General features: G+C 44.7%; 1 long non-coding RNA gene across 1 annotated transcript in view; it reads right to left on the reverse strand.

The window, feature by feature from the left end:
• Positions 1-1,591: 1,591 nt before the first annotated feature.
• LOC144578707 (uncharacterized) overlaps positions 1,592-13,531 on the reverse strand; it is a 58,576-nt gene continuing 46,636 nt past the window's right edge. The window contains exon 4 of the long non-coding RNA XR_013525002.1: positions 1,592-9,973. This is a non-coding gene — a long non-coding RNA (uncharacterized LOC144578707). The remainder of the gene's footprint in view (positions 9,974-13,531) is intronic.

Here is a 13,531-nt window from a genome sequence, read left to right on the forward strand (position 1 = left end):
ACCTTTCCATATCCTGCCTTTGATATATTGGGGTTTCATCCTTGCATTTGTCATAAGATGGCTGCCAGGATTCCAGATATTATCACAACATTTTCCCCTTGCAATTTATTCGCTACAGTTGAGTCATGTGGCCACTCATAGCTGCAAGGGAGGCTGAGTAAGCAAGTGTCAGACATAAAATTGATTGTATGCAGGCTGGACATTGGGATTGCACTTGTAATCCCAGGACTTTGGGAGGCCAAGGCAGATGAAACACTTGAGGCCAGGAGTTCAAGACCAGCCTGGCCAACATGGCGAAACCCTATCTCTACAAAAAATACAAAAATTAGCCAGGCATGGTGGCACACACCTGTAATCTCAGATATTTGGAAGCCTGGGTAATAAGAATCACTTGAACCAGGGAGGCAGAGGGGGCAGGGAGCCAAGATCACGCCACTGCACTCCAGGCTGGGCAACAGAGAAAGACTCTGCCCCAAAAAAAAAAAAATTGATTGTATGCAGGAAAGAGTTAACATAATAGGCCTGAGACAGCTATTCTTAGGAAGTCTGCTTACAAGGTTGGCCCTCGGTTGGCATCTGGGAACTTGGATTTTGGGAGGGTTCCCACCACTGTCAGAACTGATAAGCATGGTTCACTGTGTTCAAACTGTGTGTGCAAACAATATAGTATGTGCTGAACACCTGCTTGTTTTTTCTGGAAGTCTGGGATGTTGGTATGTCCTAGGCAAAGGGTGCCTGTGTGACCAGTCCCCATTAGAAACCCTGGGCACTGAGTCTGTAATGAGCTTCACTGAGAGACAACACTTCACATCTACTGTCATAATTCCCTGGAGAAATGAAGCATGGCCTGTGTGACTCCAATAGAAGAGAGCTCTTAGAAGCTTCTGTCTGATTTCCTTGTATACCTTGCTCTAAGCACCTTTCCCCTTTGTTAATTTTGCTTTGAGTGTATCATTTTATTGTAATAAATCTTAGCCATGAGTGTGACTATATGCTGATTCCTGTGAGTCTTCCTAGAAAATCACTGGCCTGGGGGTAATCTTAGGGACCCTGATACAGATAGCCACCATGGTCTTAGATCAAGCATGATTCATCTTTTGGGGGCTGGTCACCTCGGGGTTCTGTCAGTGGAGAGGAAGAGTGGTAAGGCTGTGGGAAGTGACACAGTGTCTGCCACACAAATTGGAATTTCACTGAAAGATATACTTACCAGAACAATGAGGACACTTAAAGACATCTGTAGGGATTTTGTCACTTGCAGCCAGATTCTCTGGTGAGAATTCATTGTGTTAAAGATGCATATTACAATTGGAACAGAAATCTAAATGGTAAAACAGTTTACTGATAATCTCATTCAAATCTACCCTCCTTGACCTCATATTCTGTGAAAAAAGAGACCATAACATCATGGAGAGAAAGTATGGGGAAAATTCCAAATGCCAATTGCAGGATGGCCAGCATAACGCCCCCTTGCAGGCTAGCTTGCCCTCTGAAGAAGGGTGAATACTCCCATGCTTGTAAATACTGGAGACTCAGTGAATTGTCCTGAGAGGAGGGAGTCCTGATTTATTTAGCAATTGGTTCTTTTTTCTTTTTTTTTTTTTTTTTTTTTTGATACAAAGTCTCACTCTGTTGTCACCCAGGCTGGAGTGCAGTGGCATAATCTCAGTGCACTGCAACCTCCGCCTACCAGATTCAAGTAATTCTCCTCCTCAGCCCCCAAAGTTGCTGAGACTACAGGCATATACCACCACACCCAGCTAATATTTGTATTTTTAGTAGAGATGGGGTTTCACCATGTTGGCCAGGCTGGTCTCAAACTCCTGACCTCAAGTCATCCACCTGCCTCTGCCTCCCAAATTGTTGGGATTACAGGTGTGAGCCATGGTGTCGGCCTCAAGTGATTTGTTCTTACATAAGAATATGAGCAGGAGGGCTGAGCCCCAAATTCATTTCCATGCCGATATTTTCCCATTCTGAATAATCACTTGCCTCTGTCCATGTGGAATGGGAAAATGCAATTGGCTCCATGCAGCTGAACACCCAAGTGTTTGCCATAGTATTGGCAAAATGCAGTGAGGCCAAACATGTAAAACAGCCCTAGAGAATACCATTTTGCTCAAGAAGATCTTGGAGGAATATCTGGCCTATTCAAGGGCTTTCTCTACCCCAAATCTCTTTGGTTATAATTTGCCCATTTTTAATAAATCGATAATCACATTTTTGCGTTCTGGGGCTGAGACAGAGAAAGAAGAAAATGGAAGGCATCGTCCACGTCCTTATAGAGCCTACATAGAGTTAGGCCAAAACCAATGAGAAGCAAAACTGTGGGTGTCCTGAACTGTCCATGTAGTGGGAATTAAGAAATGGTGTAGTCAGGGTGAGCTGAAGTGACCAGGGAAGTTTCCTGGCGACAAGACTTGAAGATGAGCTGGCTTTAGGCTAATGTTGGGGGCTGAGCACTGACCTAGGCAGCAAAGCAAGGCACAGAGACAGAGATGAAATCTGAATGTTCAGGGCTCACCAAGGAGACTGGCTGGGGGCTTCCATGGGGAAGGAGAGGGAAGCCAGGCAAGTGAATAGGACAAGGCCAGGGAGAGAAGATCTTGAAAAATAGATGAAGGGCAGAGCGAGGAGTTTGAATTTGATGAGGCCTGCCATCTACCGGCAGCTGACACAAGCTCCTGGACAGTGGTGTGGCCAGTATCCCACTGAGGTGGGCAGGGGGAGCTAGAGACAAGGAGAATCACTAGGGGCCCCCACTCCTGAAACAGAAGCCTGAGTTTCAAGGTAGCTGGAGGTGGGAGAGGAGAGTCAGCAAGAACAAAGATGGACAAATTAGGAAACATAAATGAAGGTGGAGCTCAAAGAGTAAATGCAGAGAATGGACACTGAGGCCAAGGGGCTTGGCTCCAGGGCTTTCTGCCCAGGAGACCAGAATTTCCCTTTGTGCAGGCTGAGGACACATACAGATGCTCCTCTTTACCATTAAGCCACACACTGACATCGAGAGATGGTTAGGAAGTGGCTTGGCAAGGTCCCTCCCAGGCTGTTTGGAAATCTCCAGGGAGTATCCCCCCGCACCCGATCTACCCCTTTCTCTTTCTCTCTCCTTCTACCCCTTCTCCTCCGATTTGAACTTTCTGGCTTCTCCAGGAAAAGCAGCCAGTTTCTTCCCACTGTGCCTTTCCCCTTCCACCCAATTCTTGGAGGATAGACCCATCTCCTGGCTGACTTCAGGAAGATTCTCGAACACCTCAGCCTACTGCTCCTACCAGCCTGGCTCCAGCTGCATCCCAGAAACCTGTCCAAAAAGAAGGATTCCGAGCACATGGGAACTCCTCTTGCTCTCCAAACCCCCCAAGCTGCTGCCAACCAGCTTGTGGTGAGAGGGGAAGAAGCGGCATTTAGGGCAGGAAGAATATCAGCCCGCTAGCATAATCGGCTTCTCTTGCAAAGCGAGTGTGTATGCTCAGGCCTGTGGCCAGGTACAGGGCGCGCAGCCGACTGTCAGCCTTGCTGTGTCTCCTCCAGGGGGCAGGGCTGTCTCTTCTTACACACAGGAACTCACCTGACATGAGGAAAAAGTCATTCTAACCCCCCAATTTGTCTCAACCGACTCTTGCTGCTGTAGATGGGAATTTGAAAGCCCAGATCAGCACAGAAACAAGTGTCAACCCATTGGCTGGGCCATGGTCAAGTAAATGAATAAATCCTGGTTCCTGGAAAAATCTAGATCTCAGGAATAATGGGGGCGGGGGAGGCAACTGTTTCTACCTGTAAAAGGTAACTCACCAGCACAGGCTGAGATTTCTTTGTTTTGAAATGGAATCTCTCACTGTGGCCCCAGCTGGAGTGCAGTGGCATGATCTCAGCTCACTGCAATATCTGCCTCCCCAGTTCAAGCGATTCTCCTGCCTAGCCTCCCAAGTAGCTGGGACTACAGGTGCCCGCCACCATGCCCAGCTAATTTTTTGTATTTTTAGTCAAGATGGGATTTCACTATGTTGGCCAGGCTGGTCTCAAACTCCTGACCTTGTGATCCACGCACCTTGGCCTCCCAAGATGCTGGGATTACAGGTGTGAGCCACCATGCCTGGTGCTGGCTGAGATTTCTAAGCCCGTCCTTTGTGCAGCTAGCTCCCAGAAGAACTATTTTCTACTGCACATAGCACTCTGCACACTGAAGGCACTCCACCAACACTGTGCAAGGGGGTGTGGATTTTCCTGGAGAAGGCTCTAAAACACCAGTGGTCTTCGCTGCAACGAAGCAGCCTCTCCCACTTGTAATCTTTCCAAGGCTATTTGGTGAAGCCAGGAGCCCCAGGACAGCCCACATCTCCAAGGCAGGTGATGTTTATGTCAAAACTTTCAAGTAGGTGTACACCCTTGAGGCTTCTTTCCAAAGTACAAGGGTTGGAGGATGTGACCAGTGCCTGGAATTTCACCAAAATTACTGCTCTCCTTTGAGACTCCCTCCCCCACACACATACGCAACACACATAAACACAAAGTCATGTATGTACGTGTGTACACACATCAACAGTCATGTGCACACATCAACAGTCATGTGCACACATAATTACACACTTTCCTGTTTATTCAAATTTTTTATTAATTGTAAAGGTGGCAGACTCTCTGTAATAGGCCAGATATTACAGAGATGATATCATTTTTAAGTAATAATTTCAACCCCTTAACACAGCAGTCCCAACTTTTTTGCATCACAGACCAGTTATGTGGAAGACAATTTTTCCATGGACAGGTGGAGGGGGTAGGTGGGGGATAGTTTCAGGATGAAACTGTCCCACCTCAGATCATCATTTGATTCTCAAAAGGAACGTGCAACCTAGCTCCGTCACATGCGCAGTTCACAATAGGAGTCACGCTCCTGTGAGAACCTAATGCTGCTGCTGATCTGACAGGAGGCGGAGCTCAGGCAGTGATGCTCACTGGCCCGCTGCTCACCTCCCGCTGTGTGGTCCAGTTCCTAGCAGGCCAGGACCAGTATTGGTCCATGGTCTAGGGGTTGGGGAGCCTGCCTTAATGTAATCAGTGTTAGCAGTTTGCAGCATATCCTTCTGGATCTTTCTCTGTACTGATGCAAACATATATAAACATTCATCAGAAAGTATCAGATCTAAAAATAGAATTATTACTAAACTTGTTTTTCAGCAACTCGCATCTTTAACACTATATCTGGGACATTCCTTCAACTTGGTACATAACTCCGAAGCACATAAGCACATTTACTTATGCTAACATAGACACAGTGTATCCATGTGCACACACCACACCTCATCCCACACCACATCATCCCCAAGGCTGTTGATATTGGCACTGCCCCTAACTCCAACCTGCAAAACATGAGGCTACTGTTGTGTGGTTGCCCCCACACCCCACTTCCAGACCCCACTGGTTTGACTCCCAGAAGTGGTTAAGATGGTCACTTGGCCCAGGCTGTGCTTCTGAGCAGGCTGCTCTTGTCATCTCCCCACCCCCACTCAGACCCTCAGGGGTGAAAACTATCACCTGGGAACCAGGACCAAGCTTGGGGCCAGGCAGACACACTTGGAGGCTGCTGTGGTGAGGAAGGGGAGACAGGAAATTGATCAGCCAAGTAAGAGGCAAGGAGTGTCCTGGAACAGCAACAGACCCCCAAGCCAAGGCACCAGCAACCTACCTGCCGCCCCACCCTGACATTAACTCACCTTGTGACCTCAGGCAAGCCTTTCCCTCTCTGAACCTCCTTTCCTCTTCCATAAGATGAGCATGTTTGCAGTGATGTTCCTAAGGCCTTTCCAGCACAAACACAGTGTTCTGTAGTGAGTCCTGCTTCCCCCTCAGTGCTGGGAGCTCGCTCTCACACTGATGCTCCCAAGGGCAACTGGAGGGGAGCTGGTGAGGCAGGGCAGAAGCTGAGCCTGACCAGAGAGGCAGGCAGGAGGCTACCCTGGAGGCCAGATCCAGATGAGGGTTTCCTTGGCCTGGCAAAGCTTCACCTCCTTCCAAGGCAGGAAGTGCTTTTGCTGTCCTTTGGAACCATGCTGCTGCTCAGTAACTACACCTGAGAACACCAAGCACTTTTTCTTCTTAATTAAAAAAAAAAAAAAGGCATTATTTCACCAGGCCCTGGGCACTTCCTGTCTTGCTAAGTGAGTACTTGTCTGATCTTTCCTGTTGAACTGTGTCCATTAATGCAGTAAATGCTATTTACTTATTTCTGTATCCCTAGGATCTAAGAAACACCTGAAATAGACTAAATGTTCACTAAAATTTTAATGCCTCTCTCATTGATTCTGATTATGCATGTGATACCGTCATGTTGTTTTTAAAAATCCCCAAAATAGATATAAATGATTAAACTTAGTAAGTGGAAAGTTTTCCAAAATTCTCCATAAAAATAATCATCATGAACAGTTTAGTGACATGTCCTGTACTAGTGCTTCCCAATCTTACACTGTTGACATTTTGGACCAGATAATTACCTGTTGTAGGATGACTGGCCTCTGTAGCACTACCCCAGCTGTGACAGCCAAAAATACTTGTAGACATTGACAAATGTCCCCCAGAGGACAAAAGTGTATCCTGCCACTCCCTCCTACCTCCCTGTGCCCACCCTGTTGAGGAGCGCTGATCTATACACATCCACAGAGTGAAAGTGAAGTTGAAAACAAGTAAACAAGGGCAAGAAAGAGGAGACTGTGATACACAGATGGTGGTAGCAACAACTGTTTGTAATTGGTTAAATGTAAACTAAGATGCCTGTTCTCTGATTTCCAGTCTTGTGTGAGCTTTGTTCACTTATTCAGTCTTTATTTCATTCCTCCCAAAATTTATTAAATACCTATGATGTGCTAGGAACTGTGCTCATAGATATATTTTCAATGAACTAATTAAAACTAAACATCTATTTCAGCCCCTGAAAATGAAGAGAGGGAGTGACAACAAATCCCCAGGTTCTAACTGGTTACACCTCAGTCTCTTACAAGCGCATCCCTCTTAACTCTGACCAGCTCCGATACACCTCCACCTGCCATACTGATCTGCCATAGTGGGCCAAGAAGAGAGAAAGAGGAAGAAAAGGGGAGAGAAAAGGAAAACGTGTTGCTTACTGCCCCTGCCTTTATTGAGATGGACAGCTGGAGTAAACACCATCCAAAAAGACTGGGACTCTGGGTCCTCTCAAACACAGCACATCAGCACCACAAATACCAGCCCCCAGCAAAAAATCTCTAAGTGCTTTGTGAGTATTCATTGCCTAAACATATTTAATTTCCAGTCTTGCCCAACTCATTTGAGTCTCAACTGTTTAACTGGGCTGGTCTCTGAACAGACTCTGTGGCTGCCCTGAAATCAGGTTACTGGCACAGCCTGTAGATATTGACTGATTCAAAGATTACAATTGAGCAAACAGGGGCATGTTAATTTTTAATTTCACTTTGTTGATAAGTTGGGCTTCCTCTTTGTCCTATAACCATAATAACCTGGTCAGGAGAAACATGCAGTCCTTGCCCTGCAATGAAAGTCCACTTGTCTGGCCTTCCTGGCCCTAGGTGCGTTTTTCAAAGGAGCTCCCATACTGGTTTGGCCTCAGTCAACTGTTAAAGAATTGAGGACTTCTGAGTTGCACAACCCTGGATCAATGTGAGACCCAAACCAAACAGCATGGTAATCTTGACAATTAAAGCGAGACCCAGAGAACTTTGAGGTTTGGGCTTTGGGGTAGGAATGGGGTTTTTCCTCTAACAAAGAAGAGACTGTGAGAGAGAAAGTGTTTCTTTCATGGCTTCCAGCTCACAATAAGTCATCCTCATTCTGGAGCCAAAGTTGTTCTCAAAGGTGACTTTACCACAGTACAACACAAGGACAGAAAACAGCAGCCGTGTATCTACCTCATCACATAAGAGTCCTCTGTTTGCTAAGTCTCTTAGTTCATACAACCACGGTACCATCCTGGGAAATAATTGCCAGTATTCCCATTGGATAAAGAAGGAAAGGATAATTGACCTGCCCAGATTTGCATTTTATATCTCTAACGGGTGCAGTCACTAAATACAGAGATCTGTCACATTTTTTTCTCTTCCTTTTTTTTTTTTTTCTGTTGCTTTTAGGGGCCAAAGTGGTTTCAGTTTGAAACTATGACGAATTTAATATAAATCAAGAAAAGCAACAGAAGCAATTTTTCCCATCTGGAATGGAGTATATTCTTCTGTTTTTATGCTATTTGTCTACCCTGTCACTAACTGCAGAGAAAACATTCTAAAAACTGCCCTTTACGGCCTCAAGCCATTTCTCTGAGGCTCTTTGACTTAAAAAAAAATGATCCAGAGGAATAAAAAATGTGGTCAGAGCCTGAGTGACACTTAAGTCAAAGACCTACTGAGCAAGGAATCATTTAGTGGGTTATTTTAAATAATTCAATCCAGAAAAATACTAGTTGAATATATACATATATGTCTTAATCAACTTTATTCACAGACGTTGGTAAGTGACTAAAAAAAGGAAGGGAAACTGTTCAATGCTTGAAGATGAATGTACCAAATTATACAAGCCCCACAGAATTTGAGAACTGGAAGGGGACTAAGAAATCAGTTAGTCTAGTAAGTCAGGGCTTGTAATCTTTCTCTGGGGAGGTACTTCTGAGTTCCCTTACATTTTATGATCATCAGAGACATGATTCTTCATACAGCTAGAGAGGAGAAGACGGGGTTTTACTGAGCATGTAATGTTATCATCCTTCCACTTTGAGGATTCCCAAGTCTTCCCATTGCCTACGGGAGTATTTCTGTGGGATATCAGTACCGTGGATTCTTCTCTACAAAGGTTTCCAGGGTCACACCTGTTTAGGAAATGCTGTGCATTATATCCAACTTTGGACATTTGCAAAGTGCAACTGCATAATAAATGCTGTTGAACTGAGTGAGAAGTCCCAGAATTTTTAAAACCTCATTAATTTTGCTTAAGCCAAGCCTCCAATCTTATTTTATGATCCTATCATGTAGGATATAGCTGCAAGTGACAGAAACCCTGACTCAAAACTGTGATAAACAATAAGGACTGTTTGTGATGCTTCACAAACCACATGTTCAGAGAGGTAGGACAAACTTGGGAGATTTGTGTCCACAATTTTCTACTCTAGCACCTTCATCTTCAGGCCAGTCATGGATGACAGTTACAAGCATCACACTCAGGCCTGACAGAGGAAACAGAAGGATCATTTCTTCATGTGGCCTCTCTTAGGAGAGAAGAAAGTTTCCTGCAAGCTCCCTGGTGTCCACTCAAGTCTCACCAGCCACATATCCACTCCTAAACCAATCACTGACCAAAAAAAAAAAAAATAGCATTTTCCTCTGACCAATCCCACTTAAGTTGGAGGTGGGCCAGCTTCCCTAAAGCATGAGGCTACATGGAGGAGAAATAGATTCCTGAAGAAAACTGGAGGTCTGTTAGGAAGGCAAAGAGGAGAATGGGTAACAGCCAGCATTGTTCACTGAGACTGGAGATGCCTTTTTACACCTAACATGCTGTGGTGGTTAATTTTATGTGCCAACCTGACTGGGCCACAGGGTGCCCAGACATTTGGTCAAATGTTATTCTGGGTATGTCTGTCAGAGTGTTTTGGGATGAGGCTGATATTTGAAGTGGTGGGCTGAGTGAAGCAGACTGCCCTCCCTAATGTGGGTGGGCCTTATCCAATCAATTGAAGACCTGAATAGAACAAAAAGGTTGAGTAAAAGGTAATTCCTCGCACTTGACTGCTGGAACTGAGATATTGGTCTTTTCTAACCTTCAGTTTTGTACCGAAACATCAGGTCTTCTTGGGTTTCAAGCCTGCTGACTTTTGGACTGGAACTTATACCATCAGCTCTCATGGTTCTCAGGCCTTTTGACTCAGACTGTAACTGGACATGGGCTCTTCTGGGTCTCCAGCTTACAGACTGCAGATCTTGGACTTTTTCAACCTGTAATCCTTTAAGATAAATAAACAAGTAAGTACATAAATAAATAACTTATTGATTCTGTTCTCAGGAGAACAGAGCCAGAAGTCTGTTTCTCAATACACAACTATATTAAGGTTCCTCAGAACTTAAGTTCCTCCAAACACTTTGGAAAATGTTGTAAAGCTTTCTTAGGTAGAGTCCAAATTTTCTAACATAGCATTCAAAGCCAATTATGGCTTGATTCCCTACTTTTTTCTAGTCTCATGTACTGTTCTACCAAACAAAATGCTATTTCAGACTCTTGTGCTTTGGCACGTACTAGTCTCTCTGCTAGTTGCCCCTTTTGCATCCATCAAATCTAAAAACCTGGTAAAGTTACCTAAGATCTGTGCCTCAGTTCCCTTTCCAGAAAATGGAGATCATAGAAGTAACTACCTCATTGGTTATTATGAGGATTAAATGAGCCAGTATCTGCATGAACTTTGAACAGTTCCTGGCACATAGTAAGTGCTCAATACACGTTAGGGATCATTCTGTAATCCCACTGCACTTTGTGCATTCCTCAATGAAAACACACTCCATGCAGTAATAAATTATTTTCTTGTACATACATCTCTCCAACTAAATCACAAAGTCTTCAAAGACAGGAATATCATATTGTTCCTTTTTGATTCTCCCAGATTTAGCATAATATGTGGTTCTTGGCTATGATCAACAAGTGCTTAGTGAATGAATAGGCTGGATGATCTTCACACCTCAAGAAACTGAAATTCCAACAAGGTGAAATAAGTTGCACATCACACAGACAGACAAGAAGTGCCAGTACTTGAAATCCAGGTCTCCCAGTTTCTGAAACCAGGAACTCTGTCTAGCACCTAATGATTACTTCCCACTAGGTGACAGCATTCCTGTAATTCAATTCAACAAGTCTTTCTTGAGAACTTACTATGTACCAGACACTCCACTGGGGGCTGGGGATGATGAAAACTCAATCCCTACCCTTGAGGCATCAGGCAGCCATCATCTGAACCCAGTCCTCTGTCTGGCCTCCCTGCCTCCAGACCACTACCCCTGCCACCCAATCTTCAAGGCACCATCAGAATTACTGATTGGGTTTACATGCTCCAAAAGCCATAGCCTCTGGGAATACTGCCCACATTTCTGGTCTGCCACCACCATAACTCATCCATAATCTAACTTCATTATATTAGTCCATTCTCATGCTGCTATAAGGACATATCTGAGACTGGGTAATTTATAAAGGAAAGAGTTTTAATTGACTTAGAGTTCTGCAGGGCTAGGGTTGGGCCTCAGGAAACTTAAAATCATCATGGAAAAGAAAGCAAACACATCCTTCTCCACCTGATGGCTACAAGAAGTACAGAGTGAAGTGGGGGAAAACTCCTTATAAAACCATCAGATCTCTTGAAAACTCACTCACTATCACGAGAACAGCATGGAGGTTACCGCCCCCATGATTCAGCTACTTCCCACCAGATCCCTCCCAGGATACATGGGGATTACGGAAACTACAGTTCAAGATGAGATTTGAGTGGGCACATAGCCAAACCATATCATTCCTCTCCTGGCCTCTCTCAAATCTCATGTCCTCACATTTCAAAACACAATCATGCCTTCCCAACAGTTCCCCAAATTCTTAAATCATTTCAGCATTAACTCAAAAGTCCAAGTCCAAAGTCTCATCTGAGACAAGGCAAGTCCCTTCTGCCTATGAGCCTGCAAAATCAAAAGCAAGTTAGTTACTTTCTAGGTACAATGAGAGTACAGGTATTGGGTAAATACACCCATTCCAAATGGGAGAAATTGGCCAAAATGAAGGGACTATATGTACCATGCAAGTCCAAAACCCAGTGGGGCAGTCATATATTAAAGCTCCAAAATGATCTCCTTTGACTCCATTTCTCACATCCAGGTCTTGCTGATGCAAGAAGTGGGCTCCCATGGCCTCAGGCAGCTCTGCCCCTGTGGCTTTGCAGGGTATAGCTCCCTCTCCTGGCTGCTTTTATGGCTGGTGTTGAGTGTCTACAGCTTTTCTGGATGCACAGTGCAAGCTGTCAGTGGGTCTACCATTCTGGGGTCTGGAGGATGATGGTCCTCTTCTCACAGCTCCCCTAGGTAGTGCCCCATAGGGGACTCTGTGTGGGGGCTCTGATCCCCCATTTCCCTTTTGCACTGTTCTAGCAGTGGTTCTCCATTAGGGCTCCACTCCTGAAGCACACCTCTGCCTGGACATCCAGGTTTCTTCATACATCTTCTGAAATCTAGGCAGAGGTTCCCAAACCTCAGTTCTTGACTTCTGTGCACCCACAGGCCTAACACCATGAGGCAGCTGCCAAGTCTTGGGGTTTGCACCCTCTGAAGCAATGGCCTTAGCTGTATGTTGGCCCCTATTAGCCACACTGGGACACAGGACACCAAGTCCCAAGACTGTGTAAAGCAGCAAAGCCCTGGGACTGGCCCGAGAAACCATTTTTTCCTCCATGCCTATGATCAGAGGGGTTGACATAAGGATCTCTGACATTGCCCTAGAGACATTTTCTTCATTGTTTTGGTGATTAACATTTGGTTCCTCAGTACTTATGCAAAAGTTCTACAGCAAGCTTGAATTTCTCCCCAGAAAATGGATTTTTCTTTTCTACTGCATCATTGGCTGTAAATTTTCCACTTTTATGCTCTGTCACTTCTTGAATGCTTTGCTGCTTAGAATTTTTTCTGCCAGATATGCTAAGTCATCTTTCTCAAGTTCAAAGTTCCAAAGATCTTTAGGGCAGGGGAAAAATTCCGCCAGTCTCTTTGCATAGCAAGAATGACCTTTACATCAGTTCCAACAAGTTCCTCATCTCCATGTGAGACCACCTCAGCCTGGACTTTATTGTCCATATCACTATTAGCATTTTGATTAAAGCCATTCAACAAATCTCTAAGAAATTCCAAACTTTACCACATCTTCTTGTCTTCTGAGCCCCTTCAAATATCTAAGGAGTTCCAAACGTTCCTACATTTTCCTATCTTCTTCTGAGACCTCCAAACTATTCCAGCCTCTGCCCACAGATCAAAAGTTACTTTCACTTTTTCAGGTGTCTTTATAGCAGCACCCCACTACCTGGTACCAATTTACTGTATTAGTTGGTTCTCATGCTTCTATAAAAACATATGCAAGACTGGGTAATTTTTAAAGAAAAGAGGTTGAATTGATTCACAGTTCTGCAGGGCTGTGGAGCCTCAGGAAACTTACAATCATGGCAGAAAAAGAAACAAATGTGTCCTTCTTCATATGGCAGCAGAAAGGAGAAGTGCAGAGCAAAAGAGGGGAAACCCCTTATAAAGCCGTCAGATCTCATGAAAACTCACTCACTATCACAAGAACAGCATGGAGGTAACTGCCCCCATGATTCAACTACCTCCCACTGGGTCCCTCCCATAACATGTGGGGATTATGGGAACTACAGTTCAAGATGAAATTTGGGTGGGGACACAGTCAAACCATATCATTCATTTACTCACACAAGCTCATGTCTGACCACTGCCAACTTGACCCTTCTCACTATGGGTCCCCTACAAACCAC

This window comes from Callithrix jacchus, chromosome 12 (genome assembly GCF_049354715.1).
Source record: "Callithrix jacchus isolate 240 chromosome 12, calJac240_pri, whole genome shotgun sequence".
Lineage (NCBI taxonomy): Eukaryota > Metazoa > Chordata > Mammalia > Primates > Cebidae > Callithrix > Callithrix jacchus.